The sequence below is a fragment of the Stigmatopora nigra genome, unplaced genomic scaffold (genome assembly GCF_051989575.1).
Source record: "Stigmatopora nigra isolate UIUO_SnigA unplaced genomic scaffold, RoL_Snig_1.1 HiC_scaffold_43, whole genome shotgun sequence".
Taxonomy (NCBI): Eukaryota; Metazoa; Chordata; class Actinopteri; order Syngnathiformes; family Syngnathidae; genus Stigmatopora; species Stigmatopora nigra.
This window is the reverse complement of record NW_027551622.1, coordinates 669-7,505: the sequence shown is the minus strand read 5'-3', so window position 1 is coordinate 7,505 and position 6,837 is coordinate 669. Positions and strand designations below refer to the sequence as shown.

The window sequence follows — 6,837 nt, the reverse complement described above, 5'->3', positions numbered from 1 at the left end:
TATTTGACCAATCGTCTTTACAATTTATTTTTAATAGTCGTCAGAATTATCACATTTTAGCGGTAGATGTCTCAAAGTGGGTCTTGTGGTGTAAATAACAAGCGGCTATTGCAGCGGAAGTAAAATTTAAGATTTACTACCCTAAAATACCATAAACTTCATAAATTCTTGATGGATTCACAGAGTTCAAGTAAAATAAAACAATAATAAAACGAGTAATATCCAGGCCTACGGTTGATATAAAATTAATTAAAAAATATCTACCGTACATTTTTTCCATAACTTGTTTCATAACTTACTTTGGGTAGAGACTTAACTGATTAAAAAAAATCCAGGAAAAAGTACTTTCTACAATAGAATTTGCATGCTTTTTACAACAAGATTGAATTCTAGTGATTTAACAGGGAGTTGATTTTATTCACAAATGTTTTATAATAGTTCCCCTGTTGTATCAATGCCTTTAAAAAAGGTATTATTATTTGTTATTATCTCTAATCTCATTTTCTGAACCGCTTTATCTGCATTTAGGGTCGCGAGCCTATCCCAGCTGACTTCGGGCCAGAGGCGGGGGGGGGGGGGGGGGGGGGCATCCTGACTTGGTGGCCAACCAATCGCAGGGCACAAGGACACAACAAAACATCCGTGTTCACACTCATACCTAGGGTCAATTTAGAGTGTCCAATCAACCTACCATGAACCCACGCAGGCCCAGGGACAACATGCAAACTCCACACTAGATTTGAACCCAGGTCCTCCACTGTGAGGCCGACGTCCTAACCACTCTCTGGCGGACCAACTTTTAAAATTTATTGTATGGCTGGATAATTAGCTCTGTCTCCCTATATTTTCCAAAACTGTGTGTATCCTTCTTGACGTCTCCTCCATTCTGCTGACATCTTTCCTTCTAAGATTGTATTAAACTATATTAAAATCTCGACAGCAACATCTGCTTAACACTTTGAAACCTTCAAAGTTATATCATCTGGGCCAACTGCCTTTGCATTTTTCATCCACTTCATCCTGTCTAAATTCAATTTTGCTTACCTTCATTTAAACAGACGAGCTCATGAGTGTGATTTACAAAGTAGCAAATGAGTCTGTCTATCAATCCTTTCTCCGTCCAGCCAATTACTAAATGTAGTAAAATTCATCATTTCCTGCTCCAGACCACTAGGGGTAGTAAAGTAACAGGAAAAGCGGAAACTGCCTCGATGCTTAAGATAGCACGGCGGTGAAACGTACGTCTATGTATTTCTGGTCAGCTGTGTTTTCTTTTTATTACAACGAGTAATATATTCGTCCAAACAAACAAACTCGCTTTTTGATTATGTTTACTTTTTCCAAGGATGTCGAAAAGTAAACACTAGCATTTGTATGCGAGCTACACCTTGCATGTTTAAAACGAGCCTGGATTAAACATCACTCGGTTCCACGCAGAAAAAAATCGTAACTGGATATCAAGGTAAGAATAAATGAAACGGCTATTTTTGCTAGCGAAATTTAGCGGCGTCCATCTGATAGATATTTGGTTTCTAAACGGTAAACGTAATAGAAATTGATAGGATAGGAAAGCAAATCGCTAGGACCCAATACTAATGCAACCTCATCTCATTTTCTGAACCGCTTTATCCGCACAAGTCGCGGGGGGTGCTGGAGCCTATCCCCGCTGACTTCGGGCCAGAGGTGGGGGACACCCTGAATTGGTGGCCAGGCAATCACAGGACATAAGGAGACAAACAAGCATTCACACTGACACTCATACCAAGGGGCAATTTAGAGTGTCCAATCAGCCAACCATCTTTGGAATGTGGGAGAAAACCCACGCAGGCCCTCAGAGAACATGCAAACTACTCACAGGTGGTCGACATGGATTTGAACCTGGGTCCCTCACTGTTAGGCCGCCACTAATGCAACATAATGCACAATAATTTTTTTTTAACTCTTATGTACATTAGAGGCTATACAATTTATACTATTAAAGTTGGTTAGTTGTGTCCTAGCAATGGCGCTGAAATCGGAAGAAGAACGTTTAAAGGAGATGGAGGCAGAAATGGCGCTGTGAGTACCGTTCACGTAATATGTTATACCCAAAACGGAAATCACACTTAGAATTTCCCTCTCTGTTTGTCATGTCGTAGGTTTGAGCAAGAGGTTCTTGGTGGCCCAGTCCCACTCGGAAGCGCCCCTGTCGTGGAGGCTGTACCTGTAGCCCTGACTGTCACTGCGCTACCAGTTGCCCGACCAGTTATTGGCACCAACACCTTCAGACAGGTTTGTGTGGGTAGCTTTATGTGCTGGTTAGTGTACAGTCTTACCTCTACTTTTTTCGTAACTTGGATTTTTCATAGGCAGAGCAATACATTGTGTAAATTCTGTAATTCGTGCCCCAGTTCTCAAAAATACTACCAACAAAACCCATTTAAATTTGATCAAAATGCCCCTCTTTTGTATGAAACATGAGAGAAACACAAAAATGCTAAAATTTATTTTTATTCATTCATCTTCCATACTGCCCATCCTCAAAAGGGTTGCTGGAGCCTAACCCAAATGTCAAAAGCAGGATTACACCCAAGACTGGTTGGCAGTCAGTCGTAGGGCACACATAGAGACAGGCAACCACTCACACTGTTACCGAGTGGGAATCAAACCTAGACTGCCCGCACCAAAGTCAGGCATAAGATCCACTGCACCATCGGGTGACAAATTAATAATGTGATCTCAGCTCATCTTCTCCCACTTTATCCGAAGTTGGGTCGCAGGGGCAGCCGCTTCAGCAGGGAGGTCCAGACTTCCCTCTCCCTAGCCACTTCATCCAACTCTGCCAGGAGGCCTCCTCCCGGTGGTACATGCCCGGAACACCTCCCAATGGAGGCGTCCAGGGGGCATTCTGATCAAATGCCCCAGCCAACTCATTACAAGCTTCTCTCGATCCGGAGAAGTAGCGGCTCTACACCGAGCCCTTCCCAGATAACTGAGCTTCTCACCTTATCTATAAGAGAGAGTCCGGACATCCTTTGTATCTGGGATCTTGTTATTTTGGTCACGACCTACAGCTTGTGTGACCATAGATGAGGGTGGGTATGTAAACCAACCGGTAAATAGAGAGCCTTGCCTTTTTACTCAGCTCCTTTTTCACCACGATGGACCGGTGCATAGTCCGCATCAGTGCCTGTCGAACTCCCATTCCATTCTTACCTCAATCGATAATCAGACTCAAAGACACTTAAACTCCTCCTCATGGGGAAGGACCTGATCCCTGACCCAGAGAGGGCATTCCACTTTTTTTCCGACTGAGGACCATGGTCTCAGATTTGGAGGTGCTTATTCTCATCCCGACAATGGGTTATGAATCGTTCCAGTGAGAGTTGGAGATCACGGCTTGTGGAAGCCAACAGAACCACATCATCTGCAAAAAACAGGGATGCTGTAATGAGGCCGCCAAACCGGACCTCCTCAACGTCACGTCTGCATACATTTGGGCTCCTTTTGTCCGTATGTGACATTTGCAGACGCCATTGTGAAATGTTTTCTCCTCAGCTTTGCTGCAGTCGTTAGTGGTAGATTTCCAATAGGATGATTTTTTTTTTTTTTTAATAATGCACTCCACACAATTTTTTAAGCTATTTCGAGAAAGTGCCAAATTTCCTTTTTAATTGCCTCGACATTCACACATTTGCTACGGCTTCTGCATCTTACTTCCGCATTTGATTTAACTGCACTGTAAACCAGATGAATTCGGTAACACGAGTGCATTTTGAATCATCCCAGTTACAAATTCTGACAAATTATTTGTTTTTTTCATAAGGGAAGTATTATTAAGGCTGACTATATCACCAGTCTTTTGTTTTGAAACAAATCCAATAATTTCTGCGGTGGTTTTAAAGGAAGTAGGCATACACAGAACTAGTAAGTCTTATTAATATGCCTGCTCGGATTAAGTGCAAAATGAATGGCAATTTGGATGACAATTTGAATAAAACTTCTAATGAGAAACCCAGACACTCACAGAAGTTCATATCGGACGAAATATCTCATGTTGAAGCTGTCTCCAAATTGACCGACATTTATTTGCACATTGCACAACATTCAAGTGCGGGTCAGAGACCAGCTGAAAAAAAAATATATTTTGGAAATTGGAATTTGCCAATAAATGATTGTCAAATTATACTTTGTTCACTTTTTATACTTATTTTTTTATTATGCTGTACCTTTTCAGCAGTAAAAACATAATAACAGTTTGATTTAAATTGTCCTTTCTTTTTTTTTTACATTTTATATCAATTTTGCATGAATCATATTCAGTCCGGAAAAGGGACAAGAGTTCTCCTGAAATGGGGTCGACAGAGGTTGGCAGCTCTGAGTGCAATTACCCACAACTACACCTACCTGTGGTGGAGTTACTCACTATTACATTTACCCGTGGAGGAGTTACCCAAAAGTGCACCTACCCGTTGTGGTGTTTCCCACAAGTATGGCTACCCTTAGTGCTGTTTCATAAGTACACCAACCTGTTGTGGTGTTTCCCACAAGTATGGCTACCCTTAGTGCTGTTTCCCACAAGTATGGCTACCCTTAGTGCTGTTACCCACAAGTACGCCTACCTGTAGCGCAGTTACCCAGAAGTACGCCTACCCATGGTGGAGTTATCCACAAGTACACCTACCCGTGGTGGAGTTATCCACAAGTACACCTACCCGTGGTGGAGTTATCCACAAGTACACCTACACGTGGTGGAGTTATCCACAAATACACCTACCCGTCGTGGAGTTATCCACAAGTACACCTACCCGTGGTGGAGTTATCCACAAGTACACCTACCCGTGGTGGAGTTATCCTCAAGTACACCTACCCGTGGTGGAGTTATCCACAAGTACACCTACCCGTGGTGGAGTTATCCACAAGTACACCTACCCGTGGTGGAGTTATCCACAAGTACACCTACCTGTGGTGGAGTTACCCACAAGTATGCCTACCTGTAGCGCAGTTACCCACAAGTGCACCTACCTGTGGTGGGGTTACCCACAAGTATGCCTACCTGTAGCGCAGTTACCCACAAGTACACCTACCTGTTGTGGAGTTACCCACAAGTACGCCTACCTGTAGCGCAGTTACCCACAAGTACACTTACCCGTGGTGGAGTTATCCACAAGTACACCTACCCGTGGTGGAGTTATCCACAAGTACACCTACCCGTGGTGGAGTTATCCACAAGTACACCTACCCGTGGTGGAGTTATCCACAAGTACACCTACCCGTGGTGGAGTTATCCACAGGTACACCTACCCGTGGTGGAGTTATCCACAAGTACACCTACCCGTGGTGGAGTTATCCACAAGTACACCTACCCGTGGTGGAGTTATCCACAAGTACACCTACCTGTGGTGGAGTTACCCACAAGTATGCCTACCTGTAGCGCAGTTACCCACAAGTGCACCTACCTGTGGTGGAGTTACCCACAAGTATGCCTACCTGTAGCGCAGTTACCCACAAATACACCTACCTGTGGTGGAGTTACCCACAAGTATGCCTACCTGTAGCGCAGTTACCCACAAGTACACTTACCCGTGGTGGAGTTATCCAAAAGTACACCTACCCGTGGTGGAGTTATCCACAAGTACACCTACCCGTGGTGGAGTTATCCTCAAGTACACCTACCCGTGGTGGAGTTATCCACAAGTACACCTACCCGTGGTGGAGTTATCCACAAGTACACCTACCCGTGGTGGAGTTATCCACAAGTACACCTACCCGTGGTGGAGTTATCCACAAGTACACCTACCCGTGGTGGAGTTATCCACAAGTACACTTACCTGTGGTGGAGTTACCCACAAGTATGCCTACCTGTAGCGCAGTTACCCACAAGTGCACCTACCTGTGGTGGAGTTACCCACAAGTATGCCTACCTGTAGCGCAGTTACCCACAAGTACACCTACCTGTGGTGGAGTTACCCACAAGTACGCCTACCTGTAGCGCAGTTACCCACAAGTACACTTACCCGTGGTGTAGTTATCCACAAGTACACCTACCCGTGGTGGAGTTATCCACTAGTACACCTACCCGTGGTGGAGTTATCCACAAGTACACCTACCCGTCGTGGAGTTATCCACAAGTACAACTACCCGTGGTGGAGTTATCCACAAGGACGCCTACCCGTAGTGCAGTTACCCACAAGGACACCTACTCGTAGTGCAGTTACCCACAAGGACACCTACCCGTAGTGCAGCTACCTACAAGGACACCTACCCGTAGTGCAGCTACCTACAAGGACACCTACCCGTAGTGCAGCTACCCACAAGGACACCTACCCATAGTGCAGTTATCCACAAGGACACCTACCCATAGTGCAATTACCCACAAGGACACCTACCTGTAGTGTAGTTACCCACAAGTACACCTACCTGCGGTGCCGCTACACACAAGTACACCTACCTGCGGTGCAGCTACCCACAAATACACCTACCAGCAGTGCTGTTACGCACAAGTACACTGTCGGTACATGCTGCTGCATTTTCCTCAAAAAAACTTCATTGGACTAAACAATTTTCCATAATTTTTCATTACCATCCATTAAAAAAAGGCTTATTGGCGATTTCAGAATTTGAATTGAAATTTTAAATCATTTTCCACCTTGATATCTGATGGATTGATTATATCTTGGTGGTCGGCCAATCAGAAACACAAAAAGACAAACAACCATTCATGCTCACATTCATTCATAATCAGACATCAATGGTCTGCAATTTTCATCACCGGTGAAGACTGCAATCCCGCGTCTGGGCTTCTTGGCAGCTCACTTCCATTTGCTGTCCTCTCAGCACTAATATTTCTCAAAAGAA

At 44.4% G+C, this 6,837-nt stretch overlaps 1 long non-coding RNA gene across 2 annotated transcripts; it reads left to right on the top strand.

The window, feature by feature from the left end:
• Positions 1-1,179: 1,179 nt before the first annotated feature.
• Positions 1,180-2,298, top strand: LOC144193023 (uncharacterized). 2 transcript variants are annotated; one of them, XR_013325561.1, is made up of 3 exons: positions 1,180-1,462; positions 1,990-2,058; positions 2,139-2,298. It is a non-coding gene; the product is annotated as an uncharacterized LOC144193023 (long non-coding RNA). The 2 variants fall into 2 exon arrangements; XR_013325562.1 differs by having other exon boundaries at positions 1,181-1,462; positions 2,001-2,058.
• Positions 2,299-6,837: the final 4,539 nt, after the last annotated feature.